Below are 14,813 nucleotides of genomic sequence, written 5' to 3' on the forward strand. Positions count from 1 at the left end.
TAATGAAACAGAATGGAGAGGGTTGCATTGTTTCCATCTTTAGTCAAAACATTCCCAAGCATAGTGTTCGCATCATTATGTAAGACATTTGCAATTATGTATAATGCTTTTGCCTATGGGAAAACTCTCCTGCTCTAATGTATTCCTGAAAGATGAATGAACAATTCTTTAGATATGATAAAAAGATTCTGAGGATTGGTGATAGCAGTGATATTAAAACCACAAGCTCATCATTTAATTTCTTTTAAATGTCAACTGCTAACACTGCAGGTCTATGTTTTACTTAATTTTTTTTTCTTTTCCCACTGTCAGCTTGCCACTTCTCCCCACCTCTAAATTTCCTTTCTGAATTGATTTGCTGACAGCTGCTTTGATACCTGAGCCTGTGTCTAGTGAAGCTAGAAACCTTCTTTGGCTATGGAGGTATGATCTGGATTTTCTCCTGGTGTCTGGGTATTTTCAGAAACTTCTGTACCAGCTGCTGGCAATTGGGTATTACAGATATTCATCTCATTGTGATGTTTAGTAAGCAGACAAAGAACTGATTTTTAGAGCTTATCTGGGTTCTGCTAAGATTGAAACCTGTAAAAACATAAAAGGAACTGCCAGTAGATTTCTGAAAGAAAGCAGCTGGAAGGGTAGGGGCTGATGTAAGAATGGAATAGACAATGACGGGAATAACACAGTTGAGCCGATTTGTCATAAAACCATGAGAGGCACTGCACTGATAGATCCCACGTACCTGATGGGAGTTAGGAATAAAACTAAAAGTACTGATTAGACTTAACGTCTATGTGCAATGATGAGATCTCCCACACTTGATCCAAGCCAATGTATTTTCAATTGCTTCACATGCATCCCAAAGTTGAACAATGGACAAGGATGGCTGAGGAAGTATTGTTGTCTTTCAGATGTGGTTTTGGAGAAGAGTGCTGAATAGCTCTTGGACTGCCACAAGAACAAAAAAAAAATCTGTCCTGAAGGAAGTACAGCCAGGGTGCTCCTTAGAGTTGTTGTGGTTGTTAGGTGCCATCAAATCTAGTACAATTCACAGTGACCCAACTAACAACACATCTAAACATTGTACTATCCTGTGCCATCCTCACAATCTCTGATACACTCAATCCCATTGCTGTAGTCACTATTTCAATCCACAGGGTTGAAGGTCTTCCTCTCCTTCACTGTCCCTCCACCTTCCCAAGCATGATGACCCTCTCCAAGGAATAACCTCTCCTAGGAAAATGTCCAAAATATATGAGACAAAGCTTCATCATTCTTGCCTCCAATGAACACTCTGTCTACTCTTTATCTAAGACATAGCTATTTGTTCTTTTGACAGTCCATAGAATAGTCAGTGCTCTTCTCCAACATCACAACTCAAATGCATCAAGTCTTCTTCTGTTGTTCTTAATCATTGTTCAGCTCTCAGAAGTGTAACAATTGATTGAAAAGATGACATGAATCAGGTGCACCCTACTGCTAAAACTTATACCATTGCTCCTCAATAATTTGGAGAAGTCCTTCACAGTGGACTTCCCCAGTTTAATAAGTCTCCTGATTTTCTCACTGCTGGTACCAAACATATTGATTGTGGATCCAAGTGAGATGAAGTAGTTGAGTTCCAATCTTCTTTCCATCTATCATGATGTTGCCTATTGGTCCAATTGCAAGGATTTTTGTTTTCTTGATATTGGAAAGCAATACCTATTTGAAGGCTACAGTCTTCAGTCTGCAGAAAGTGCTTCAAGTCCTCCTCACTTTCAGCATGCAAGGCTGTGTCTTCTGCATAATGAAGGTTATTGATGAGTCTTCCTTTAATCCTGATGCTACATTCCTTTGTCAAACTCTTATCTTACATATTTAGAGCATGGTATCAGGAAAGACCAGATCTTGGAAAAAGACATTTTCCTTAGAAAAATGTAGCATCAGAGAAAGAAAGGAAGACTCTTTAACTAAATGGATTGGTGCAGTGACTGTAATAATGGGCTCGAGCCAATCAGAGGTAGTAATAATTCTACAGGATCCAGTAAAGTAAAGATCACTATGGGTTTAGTCTACTTTATAGTGTCTAACAACAACAATAGCGTACATGTGTGTGTGTGTGTGTACACTATTATTGTTGTATACTGCTGAGTTGAAATTGACTCATAGCTGACACATGGAAATTGCATGGAAGTAGATTGCCCATCTTTCTCCTGCAGAGTAGTTGGTGGACTCAATCCAAGTGCCTTTGAGTTGACAGCACAACTCCTTACCACTAGGCCACTAAGATAAATATGTATTTATTCTGTATCATCCTCACAATCTCAAAAATGCTTGACCTCATTGTTGTAGTCACTTTGTCAATCCATTTTATTGAGTCTTCTTGTATTTTTCCTCACCCTCTATCTTTCCCCTGCATGATGTCTTTTTACTCGATCTAGCCACTCCTGATTATATGCCTGAAATGTGAAAGTCCGAGTTTAGCCATACTCGATTCTAAGAAGCACTTTGGCTATACTTTCAATGAGCCAGACTTGTTTTTTCTTTTGAAAGTTCCTGGACTAGTCAGTATTCTGCTCCAACATCACAATCCAAAGGCTTTGTTTCTTCTTTGTTTTCCTTCCTCATTGTCCCACTTTCATATGCATAGGAAGTAATTGAAAAATGATTATGGCTTGCATTGGGAGCGCCTTAGTGTTTAAACTGGCACCTTGGTTCTTTAGCACTTTGGAAACATCCGTGATAGCACTTTTGCTCAATGAAGCATAACTTTTGATTTCTTGATTGCTGCTATCATGGATGTTTTTGTGGATCCAAGTAAAAGGAAATCTTTAAAAACTTCAGTTAATTTTCTTTGAACACTTCAGCTAATTTTTCCATCCATTGTAATGTTGCCTACTAGTCCAGTGGTGAGGATTTTTTTTCCTTCAAGTTGAGAAATAATCCCTGGTGAATGCTGTAGTTTTTGGTCTTTTGTAGTAAATGCTTCATGTTTTCTTCACTTTCTATGCAACAACAACAACAACATATATATATGTTTCTCACACACACATACACACACACACACATATATATATATATAGGAGCTCTGCTAGCCTAGAGGTAAGAAGCTGTGTTGAAATCCTGAAAGCACGCAGTTCGAATCCTCCAGCTTTTGCTTGGGAGAAAGATGAGCAATTTCCTCCCATGAGATTAATTGCCATTGAAAACTCCTCAGAGGGTCAGCTATGGGTCAATTTTGAATCGACAGTAAATAATAACAACAAATATAATTGTGTGTGTGTGTGTGTGTGTGTGAGCATGAGTGTGTGTTGTTTTTATGTATCATCAAGTCAGAACCAACTTATAATGGATCCTCCAGTAGGTTTTCAGAGGCAGTTGGTTTTGTGTTTATATAATGTTGTTGTTTTGTTACGTGCCATCAAGTAGCTTGCGACTCATGACAACCCTATGCACAACAGCTCTGAATCCCGCTCTATTTTGAGCCAACCTCATGTCTCTGACACACCTACCCCAATTACCTCAGTCACTGAGTCTATCCACCTCATAGAGGGTCTTCCTCTCCTGCTTTGTCCCTCCACCCTCTCAAGCATGACGTCCCTCTCCAAGGACTGGTCCCTCCTTGCAACATGCCCAAAGTATGTAACTCAGATCTTCAAATTCCTTGCCTCCAAGGAGCAGCCTGTTTTCATGTTTTCCAAGGCAAACTTCTCTGTTCTCCTAGCAGTCCATAGTGTATTCAATACTGTTCTCCAGCATAACAACTCAAAGCTGTACATTTTTCTTCTATCCTCCGGAGTCATTGTCCAGCTCTCTGATTCATAGCAAGTAATTGCAAAGTATGTATTTATATTTGTTGTTATGTCCTTTCAAGTATAATGTGGCTCTTACTAACCATATGAATAATGGATCAGAAACTTGCCCTATCTTGGTGTCATCCTTACCATCTCTGACTTACTTGAGGCCGTTGGTATAGTCACCATGTCACTGTATCTTGTTGAAGTTCTTCCTTTCTTGTGCTGACCCTCCACCTTTCCAAGCATGGTGTTCTTCTGCAAGCACTGACATTTTAACAATCTGCTTAAAGTATATGAAATGAAGTGTCATCATCCTTGCTCCAAATGAATACTGGTTTCATTTTCTCCTTGACAGACCTGCTAGTTCTCTTGACAGACCATAAGACGTTCAGTACTTTTCTCAAAGGCATTAATTCTCTTTCTGTCTTTCTTAGTCACTTCACAACTTTCAGATGCGTAGCAGGTATTGAGAAGACCAAAACTTAAATCCAGTGTCTCTTAGATTTTAAACTGGCATTATTGGGGTTTTTTTTAGCACTTTGGAGACATCTCTGCATATTTTCCTAATGTGAAACGTCTTTTGACTTCTTGACTGCTGGTAGCAAGTGTGTTGTACGTATTTGTTGATTTTCAGGTATACCATTGAGTTGGAACTGACTCATAGACGACCCTACAGCAGGTTTTCAGAGACAGTGCATTGCACAGAAGGAAAACTGCCCATGTGTCTCCTGTGAAGCAGCTGGTAGATTCAAACTGCGTGCCTTTGAGTTAGCAGCACAACCTCTTACCAATAAGCCACCAGAGCTCCCTATGTGTATGTATGTGTATATATACACTTACAGATGTAATAAGAGATAAAGAGACCCAGTAAGGGAGTATCACCATGAGTCAGAATCTACTGGTGGTGTTTTTATAGTTTTTAAATAAGTTTGTTATGATTTAAAATCCACTCATCAACATCTAAGGGTTTCAACACACCCTGGTTAGTTTGCAACCACCTTTGTATAATTATAAATAGCATTCCTTTCCTTCTTAAGAGTGGTCTAGTTGCTTTTAAAAAGAAGAGTATCTAATATTTTTTATGACATTTAATATTCTTAAGTAAATGTCTCCATTTTCCTTCAAGGTCAAATTCAAGATGAAACTAGCACTGTAGCTCATATACAGTCTGCAAATGCATCTGAAAATATGCATAATTATCTTGAAGCTACAGATAATTATGCTATTAGTGAACCTCTCATTAGCAGATGCAACTTTCCTCCAAGCAAAGTTAGTAACTAAACAGAAAAATTAATAAAAGTAAACTTTTAACCTTCATACATTTCATTCTGATAGTTTACTCATTTTTGCTACTTACTGACTGGTAGAAAATATGTGCTCTAAGGTTGTTTTTATAATAGAAGGTATCGGTAAGAATGATTTAAAGTCTTTGGGTAATGCACATGGTTTGCTAACCAGAAGGCTAGCATTTGAACATACCCCATGGTGCTGCTGAAGAACGACCTGATGGCCTGCTTCTGTGAAAACAGAACTCAAGGAAACCTCATAGGAGAGTCCTAAGTCATCACTCAATCAGGATGAATTTGCAGCCAATGGTTTTGGTTTTGGCTTATAAAGATAACCATATTGTTTTTGTTGTTAGGTGCCATCAAGTCAAGTACAACTCATAGTTACCCAATGAACCCTGTTTATACTTTCTGACACACAAGACTCCATTGCAGCAGTCGCTATGACAATCCACCTGGGTGATGGTCATCTTCTCCTTCACCAACCCTCCACCTTTCCCAGCATCGTGTCCTTTTCCAAGGAATAGCACTTTCTAGCAACATGCCCAAAACAGGTGAGGTGTAGCCTCATCATTTTTGCCTTCAAAGAGCATTCTGGCTGCACCCTGTCCAAGACATATCTGTTTGTTCTCTTGGCCTTTCATGGGATGTTCAATGCTCTTCTCCAACACCAGAGCTCAAAGGTATCAATTCTTTTTCAGTCATCCTTATTCCTTCTCCAGCTCTCAGATGCATAGCAAGTAATCAGAAAGACTATGGCATTAATCAGACCCACCTCGAACCAATATTATTACTCCTCAAAATTTGGAGAGGTCCCTCATTGCAGATTTTCTCAGTGCAATGTGTCCACTTATTTCCTGACTCCTGGTACCGAAGATGATCATAAGATGTTATGATATCACTCTAAATTTTTTAATAAAAATCTCTTTGCCATTGAATTTAAACCAATTCATAGTTGACTCTCCAGTCGATTTTCAGTTGAATCTAATTTCCACAATCAACATTCTTGGCACAAGCAGTCAGGAAATCAAAATACAAATTGTGTTGGGAAAATCTGCTGTCAGGGACCCTTCCAGAGTTCTGAAAAGTAAAGAGGTCAGTCTAGAGACTAAGGTGCACCTAATCCAGGCCATGGTCTTCACAATTACTTGCTATGCATCAGAGAGCAGGACAATGATTAAGGATGATAGAAGAATCGATGCCTTCTAATTGTGGTGCTGGAGAAGAGTCTTGAATATCCCATGGACTGCCAAGAAAACAAATAGTTCTCTCTTGAAGAGGGTGAAATCAAGTTTCTCTTTGGAGGCTATGATTTTGAAGTTTTGTCTCACATACTTTGGGCACTGGTCCTTGGAGAAAGACATCATACTCGGAAGAGTAGAGGGACAGCAGTGCAAGAGAGGAAGAACTCAGATGAGATGGATTGATACAGTAACTGGGGCAATGGGGGTAAGTATGTTGGATTCAGCGAGACTGGCTCAGCACAGGGCAGGCTTCAGAGCTGCTGTACATAGCATTACAATGGGTCCCAGGAGACTCAATGATACATAACAATAACGAGAGCATAATTTGCACAGGGAGCTCTGGTGGTTTAGTGGTAAGGAGTTGCCTTGCCAACTTTAAGGCATATGGTTAGAATCCATGCTCTGTGAAGAAAGACAGGCAATCTTCTCCCATGCAATTTACTGTCCCTGCAAACTCAATGGAGGGTCAGACTTGAGTTTGCTCAGACCCGATGATACATAACAGCAACAACATAATTTACATGGGAGAAATTGCTTTTCTTTCTCATGAAGAGCTTCTGGTGATTTAAACCACTAGTGAGTGACAGCTTTTAGTTTACAAGAACAAATCCCTACAGACAACATCACCAGATGTAGTGTTGATGTGGAATAAAAAATGAAAGCATCACAAGTAAGTCCTTTAAAATGCAAACATTTATAAAAGATAATCTATAAGCAGCATTCATTTTCTTGGCTCCATAATCAATGCTCTTGGCACCAGCAGCCAGGAAATTATAAGATGTATTGCTTTGGGAAAGTCTGCTGTCAGAGACTGCTCCAGAGTAATGAAGAGCAATAGTGTCAGTCTGGCGACTAAGGTGCACCTGATACAGGCTGTGGTCTTTGCAATCTCTTGCTATGCATCAGAGATTTGGACAATGACTAGGGATGATATAAAGAGAATTAATGCCTTTGAGCTGTGGTACTGGAGAAGAGTACCGAATATACCATGGACTGCTAGGAGAACAAACAGGTCCATCATATAAAGAGTGAGACCCGGCTGCTCCTTGGAGGCAAGGATTCTGAAGCTTTGTCTGACATACTTTGGACATGTTGCAAGCAGGGACCAGTTCTTGGAGAAGGACATCATGCTTGGGAGGGTGGAGGGACAACGCAGGAGAAGAAGACCCTCAATGAGATGGATTGATTCAATGACTAGGGTAATGGGGGTAGGTGTGTCAGAGATAGTAGGACTGACACAGGATAGAGCAGGGTTTAGGGCTGTTGTACATAGGGTTGCTATGAGTCACAGGTGACTCGACGGCACATAACAACAACAACAACAATTAAAAAACAACAACAGTCTAAACCTAAAAATTTACTGACTCAGAGGTAAGTGCTCTTCATGTACATAGGAGGACAGTTTTGTTTTCCTTTTCTTATGCTGTAGAGAGGCTGGTGGATAGTGATTAAGATATCATTTTTGCTTTTTATTTGCTGCGTGATCTTTGCTGTTGTTAAATACCATCAGGTTGACTACAATCCATAGTGATCCAATGAACAACACATCTGAATCTTGCCCTATCTTGTACCATCCTCATGATCTCCGTCATGTTCAAGTTCATGGTTGCAATCACTGTGCCAATCCATCTCATTGAGAGTCCTGACTCTACCTTTCTCAGCATTACGTCTCTTTTGAAAACCTGGTTCCTCCTTCTGATGAATTCAGTACAACTTAAAAACTCTTCTATACATGTCATTTCTTAATCTGTGACATGAAATGTAAAACACTTCACAGTTTTGTGGATTTACAACTCATTTTTGTCAGGTTTCTGACAACCGTTCTATAAATGTTTCCCAAATAGGATTGTGTTAGTAAACGTTTGCTGGAGTTCTTTTAACAATGTTAGTAGATTAGCCACCTGACTCCAAAGCACTGGAAGAAACTATACTGTTGTTGTTGTTAGCTGTCATTGAGTTGAGTATGATTCATAGGAACCGTATAAAAAAAAGATCTGAACGCTGTCCTATTCTGTGCCATCCTCATACTTTCTGACACACTAGAGCTCATAGAGGCAGTCACCTTGCCAATCGACCTGGTTGAGGGTCTTCCTCTCCTTCGCTGATCCTTCACCTTTTCCAGTACCATGTCTCTCTCCAAGAAATAGCCCCTCCTAGAACATGCCCAAAGTATGAAAGGCAAAGCCTCATCATTCTTGCCTCCAAAGAACACTCAGGCTGCACCCTCTCCAAGATGTATTTGTTTGTTCTTTTGGCTTGCTCAGGAATATTCAGTGCTCTTTTCCAGTACTCAAAGACATCAATTCTTTTTCTGTCATTCTAATTCATTGTCCAGCTCTCAGATGAATCAAACACACCTTAATCCTCCAAATTACATCATTACTCCTCAATAATTTGAAATGTCCCTAACCACAGATTTTTCTCAGTGAAATACATCTCCTTATTTCCTGACTACTCGTACTATGGGTGTTAATTGGGAATCCAAGCAAGATGAAGTTGTTGAAAGTTTCAATCTTCTCTCCATCCATCAGGATGTTGCTGCTCCATCCAGTGGTAAGAATCTTTGTTTTGTTCACATTGAGATACAATCCAAACCAAAGGCTGCATTCCTTGATCTACTGCAACAAGTGCTTCAGGTCCTCCTCACTTTGAGCAAGCAAGGTTGTGTCATCTGCATAAAACAGGTTATTGATGAGTCTCCCTCCAGTTTTGATGCGACACTCCTTAGGTATAGAGAGGGGAAATAACCCTGATGCATTCCCTTCTCAATTTTAAACCATGCAGTCCTACCCTGCTCAGTTTGTGTGGTCCAGGCAGAGATAGGTTTCACATTAGCACAATTAAATGATCTGAGGCTCCCATTTGTGGAAACTATACCATGTGGTTTAAAACAGGAATGCGTGTTTAATGTCAAGAGATTTAATAAAAATGAAGATAGAAGGCAATGTACTGAATCTGTCATTGGAATCTTTACTTATCCATTCATATCTACCTTAAATTATGCACAAATCACAAACACTAATCAGTAACTTCTCAGAGACGTTCAATAGGCTTCTTGAAGCCATGGACTTCAGACTTTTCTCTGAAAAGAGTTCCTTAAATATATACCATCTAAGGAGCTAGTATTTAGAGAAAGAAATATCCCTCTTTGCACTTCAAATTAAAGGCAATATGCAGTAATGAGATCATCCAGGTAATATTGCTAAAGAAAGGGAAGACAAGAGAGGCATACAAAAGGGGGGATCTCAAATTCTCTCAGAATTTAGACGTTCTGGAGTCTGTAAGGTTGGATGATGAGCACACACAAAAAAATTGCCACATGGCAATCTTTAAAGTTTAAACCTTAAACAAACAAACAAAAAATAATACATTCTGAAGTCTTCTTTATTTGTAGTTTTAAATTTAAAAGAAAATGTTTTATTTTACACTTGTTTATTTACCAAATCCATACATGTTGTTTTTCACAGCGGATCTTTCTCATTTCCTTTACCCACCTCTCCCTCCACTCATGAATTGTGTGACCTTATGATTAACAGCACCGCCTCCCTTCCCATCCTAACCCCTCTGCTTCCCCCTCCCCACTTTGGATCCTCATAAACTGTATTTGTTCTTATGGGACTGAAGTCTTCTTTAAATTCAATAATGTTGTTTTTGTTGTTGGGTGCCATCAAGTCGATTATGGCTCATATGAACAACATCTGAACAACAGATCAGAACCCTGTCCTCTCCTGGGCCATCTTTCACAATCTCTGACACAGGTGAGGCCACTGCTGCAGTCACTGTGTCAATCACCTGGTTGAAGATCTTCCTCTCCTTCACTGTCCCTCCACCTTTCCAAGCATTATGCCCCTCTTCACGGAACTCATTCTTCTGCATAGAGTCCAACTTCTTTAATAATTTGCTCGGCATATAGATTAAACAGACATGGAGAAAGGAAACACACCTGATATACACGTTTCCTAATTTTAAACCATGCAGTGTTCCCTTGCTCTGTTTGCAAAATAGTCACTTTATCTGTTGTTGTTGTTGAGTGCCATCGAATTGTAGGCAACTCGTAGCGACCCTATGAATGAAAGTTCTCAACACTTGAGTGACTTTCATCTTTTCTCCATGTTCATAGGGTTTCTCAAGGCAAGTTATTTATGAAAGTGGATGCCACTCCTGCTTCCAAGCTTGTTTTAATTGGGGAGCGTCACCAAACACTGTCCGCCATGGGTAACCTTTATCGCTTTTGACACATCAGTGTCACAGTGTTCAGCTTCACAGTGACCACAAATTGCCTCTGTACAGCAAGTGGACACAGCAGGGCTATATTGCAAGATAGTCACTTGATCTAGCTGTGGTTAAACTAAACAATAGCTTAGCTTAGGGTGTAAAAGATCTGCCTTCAGCATTATGTTCTTTTCAAGAACTATTTCTGTGAAATCAAAGTGATAGCACCAGCTCAAAAGTTTTATTTGGAAATTTAGGAGGAAATGGGCTTTTGCTAATAGGCAAAAGAACTTAAAAAATGAAGGTGAAGATGGTTGCACAGTGTGAAAAATTCAGTTGCACTGAATTTCTGTTTTATGTTATATAGGACTAAGTCAGTTCTGACTCTTAAAGGTCCTATAAAAACTCTCTCCTGAGTTAGTGTACATTCTACTATTATTAGAGGGAAAAGGTTATGATTGGTATCTATTGGTTCCCCTACAACAGGATTTGCAGACAACAGTAAAACTATTATCCAGCAAGACAATAGGTTAATATTAACAAGGTTCTCTGTATGGATAAAATGATAATTCAAAATAGCACTTTCTGAATACTTGGCCAACATTAAAAATAAAATCTACAACTATGTGATCATTTAAGTAAAATTTAGTTGGCATAATTTATCTTGAAGTTTATGGGAAAAAATATATGGATTATATTTTGTATATACATGAAGCAAGTGATGATTAAAGAATTTTCGTTTTCTGGTGAATGAAACAGCCAGACCACTTTTCATGACAAACTTGGTAATTAGAAGGCCAATTTAATGGTGAATCAGGCAGAAATATTCAAACCATGACAAATGACTTTAATAATGTAGCTTGCAATGCTTGAACAGAAATAAATTTCACTTCCTCAAACTCTTGCCTTTTTCTGCCTGCCTAGAAGACAGAACTGTCCAGGAGGTATTTTGTACCCTTTATTCAGTAAAGCTTTTACTAGATTTTAAGCGCCCAAATAGCTTGCAAATGCAAAAACATCATTCAACTTCGTATGATTTTTTTTTTCCTGGAGGTAGACCGTGTTCAGAATTCTGAATAAGTCAAGATTTATTTTTCTTCTATTCTGCTTAGCCCTGCAATAGTGCTTTATTGTTGCCAATCTGAATTGAGGTATTAAAAGGAACTACACTGGCCTCAAAATTGAAAGCTAATTTTGGTGTTTGTCATAAGTTTGTTAAGACCACATGCATTCCACAGTTTGAAAAATTTCATTATTCTGTCCATGTTGGGGTTCTGTAATTGGATAGTAAGGATGTTCAAAGACTAATTTAGTGAATTGCACAATATTTTAAATGGAATTATGCAGGTTTATGGGCCCTTTGGGGATTCAGCTAGGAGCCTCTTGAGAAAATCTGTTTATCAGTAAATGATATTAGCAGCTTTCACCTAGCTTTTGTCTTCATTAAATTGCTGCTCTCCCAATTGAGGGTCACATCTGAGGCCTGCTTTGATAATTTGTCATTATTGTCTTGTTTATTGGAGCATGAAGTTGATACAGCCTGGGCTGAGCTGTTTATACACAATGTGCAAAGAAGTTTTTATTAACAATTCCACCAGTGCTAAATCAATGTGGAATTTTCTGAGTTCAAGAAAGGAAATAATTTGTAGCATTCTAATTTCCCTTAAAACTTTAAGTACATGCCATGCCCCTTTTCTAATATGTATTAACACGTAATGGCAATGCTAAACCCAATTCTCTTCAGACTGAAAACAAGAAATACATGTTTATCTTTAAAAATGAACTTGGAAATTAAAATTCTTTCCACAGTATTGACCTGTCAGATAAAACAAAATCCATGCAATAGTTACCATTAACTATTTATCTTAAGAGACTTTGGGGCTATGGTTGAGATATTAAAGATTATTAGTAAACATACTATTTTTTTTGTGGCACAATGAGTCATACTTTTCATGGCCCTTAAATATTGTAAATCTAGCAATAAGTGGAGGACTAAAGAAAACTTGTTCATGATAGATTTCAGAGTAGCATTCAATATGTTTATATTCAGTTTGTTTCTGACTGTGTTTTGCATGCTGTTATAGAGATAAATAGCTTGTGTGACCATTTGCTTTGACTATTACCACGTGACTGGGTCGGACTATGCTAATAATATGAATAAGGTGAAGAGCCTCTTTTGGGCGAGAACATGCAAACAAGATGTGTAGACGAATAATGAGGGTATTGGTCAGTCTTGTCATCCCACCAGGTTTAACATGAATAGATTTAGAGACAGAAAATGGAAATCTCACTACCAGCAAGAAAGGAGTGGAGAGTTCAGTGAGTGTCCGTTTGGAGATAAACAAGAGCAGCAGTTGCAACAACAGACACGCACAGACCAATGTGAGACAGAGCTGACCAGGGAGCCAGATCCAGGTACCTTTGCCCAATCTTGGTGGAGAGTTAGCAGGCTTCAGAGAGCGTAGTAACACTGACCTGATGCGGCTAAGCTCACCTGAAAGGTTATCCTGACTGAAGAATTGTACCTTGTTTTCAACCTGAATTGCAGTCTGTTAACTTCCCTAAGAAAGTCACAATCATGAGTGTGATCTGTGAGTTTTCTGTGGCCGTTGCTGAGGATTGGCAGATCTGATAGCAAAGCTGCAAGAGCTCTGGGAGAGATAGTTTGTATTGAAATTGGAGTATAGGGTCATGGCTGACTTCACGGGAATAGGTTTGATGCTGTGGATATTTTAAATAGGAACTGTTCCTCCTTGTGGATTTAGTGACGGTCAAGGGTAACTGCCCGACTATTTGTACACATGAAATGTTCTTTCCCAATGTTGTTATGGGATCTAGAATTTGGAAACAAGGAAAGCAGGCAATTTTCAATTAGGTCCCTAATACAAAGCACTTCCTAGGTAATCTGCATATTTTATGCCATTCTTTTCATGTAAATTCATTTGGTGGCACTTGATTTTACATCTACATATGAGCTAGGATTGAATCTAATCAATGTTGGGCTTAGATGCATCTTCCTTTTCCATGTCATTTCCCTTGTCTCCACTGTCCACTTTCAGTTGTTCATGCCCTGGCTTAGTTCATGGGGAGTCGTGCTGCTAATTCAAAGGCAACATATCTCTGGTGATTTGTATCCACCAGAAGCTTAAAGGGAGAAAAATCATAATTTAATCCCACTGGATTTATAACTTCAGAAACCTCCTGGAGGATCAACTGTGGGACAGCTCCAACTCAATGGCACCAGGTGACATGCTCCAGGAAACAAGAATATTATATCATAGAGAGACCTTGTGTCTAGCAGGAAAGTAGAATTTCAGAAATCATATTGTTCATTTAGGGGAGAGGAGGAACCCCCGAAAATTACAGATCACAAAAAGCAACAAATCAGTTCTCCTTTGGAGGTCATCTAGGACTGTTGCAACAACACAGGGGTTTTAGTAGGCATACTTATTGTTGTTGTTGACATTGACAAGAATGGGAGTCTCAGAGCACTTAATTGTGTTCATGTGAAACCTGTACATGTGTTGGGAAATGTTGGGAAGGAGGAGGGGCCCCCTGACCAGGGCAGATCACCTAGCTCCGGATATGTGTAAGCCTGTCTGACCCAACAGCCCTTAATACAGGATAGAGAAAGCTCTCCTGTGTTCGGCTGTGCTGGCTTGAGAAAGCTCACCTCCCAGGAAGATGACTGCCATATCTGTTGAGCTGGGAGTGGTCTACACTGAGCTGAGGTTCTCCTATCCAATCTGCATGTCCCACATCTACAATCCCACCCTATCCTGTCTTCCTGTTTACTTGCCTGTATATAAGTGTGCTGCAACCCCCAATAAAGTTGAGTTGGCTCTCTGAAGCGCTCTGGGAGTGGTGTGTCTCCGTCGTGCTTATCCCCATCAGGGTGTCACTGCTCCCCACTGGCAAATGGACAGTGACATACCTGGATTAGGAGGTTGTTGTGCAAACAGAGCAGGGGAATACTGCCTGGTATAAAATTAAGAAACGAGTGAATCAGGGTTGTAATCTCTCTCCATACTTGTTCAATATGTATGCAGAGCAAATTATTTGAGAAGCTGGACTCTATGAAGAGAAATGTGGCATCAGGGTCAGAGGGAGACTCATTAATAACCTGCATTATAGAGATGACACAGCCTTGCGTGCTGAAAGTAAGGAGGACATAAAGAACTTGTTGTAGAAGATCAAGGAATGCAGCCTTCAATATGGATTGTATCTCAATGTCAAGAAAACAAAGATTCTTACCACTGGACTGAAAGCCAACATGATGATGGATTGAGGAG

The sequence above is a fragment of the Elephantulus edwardii genome, unplaced genomic scaffold (genome assembly GCF_000299155.1).
Source record: "Elephantulus edwardii isolate Elephantulus edwardi_28Jun2011 unplaced genomic scaffold, EleEdw1.0 scaffold00134, whole genome shotgun sequence".
Classification (NCBI taxonomy): domain Eukaryota; kingdom Metazoa; phylum Chordata; class Mammalia; order Macroscelidea; family Macroscelididae; genus Elephantulus; species Elephantulus edwardii.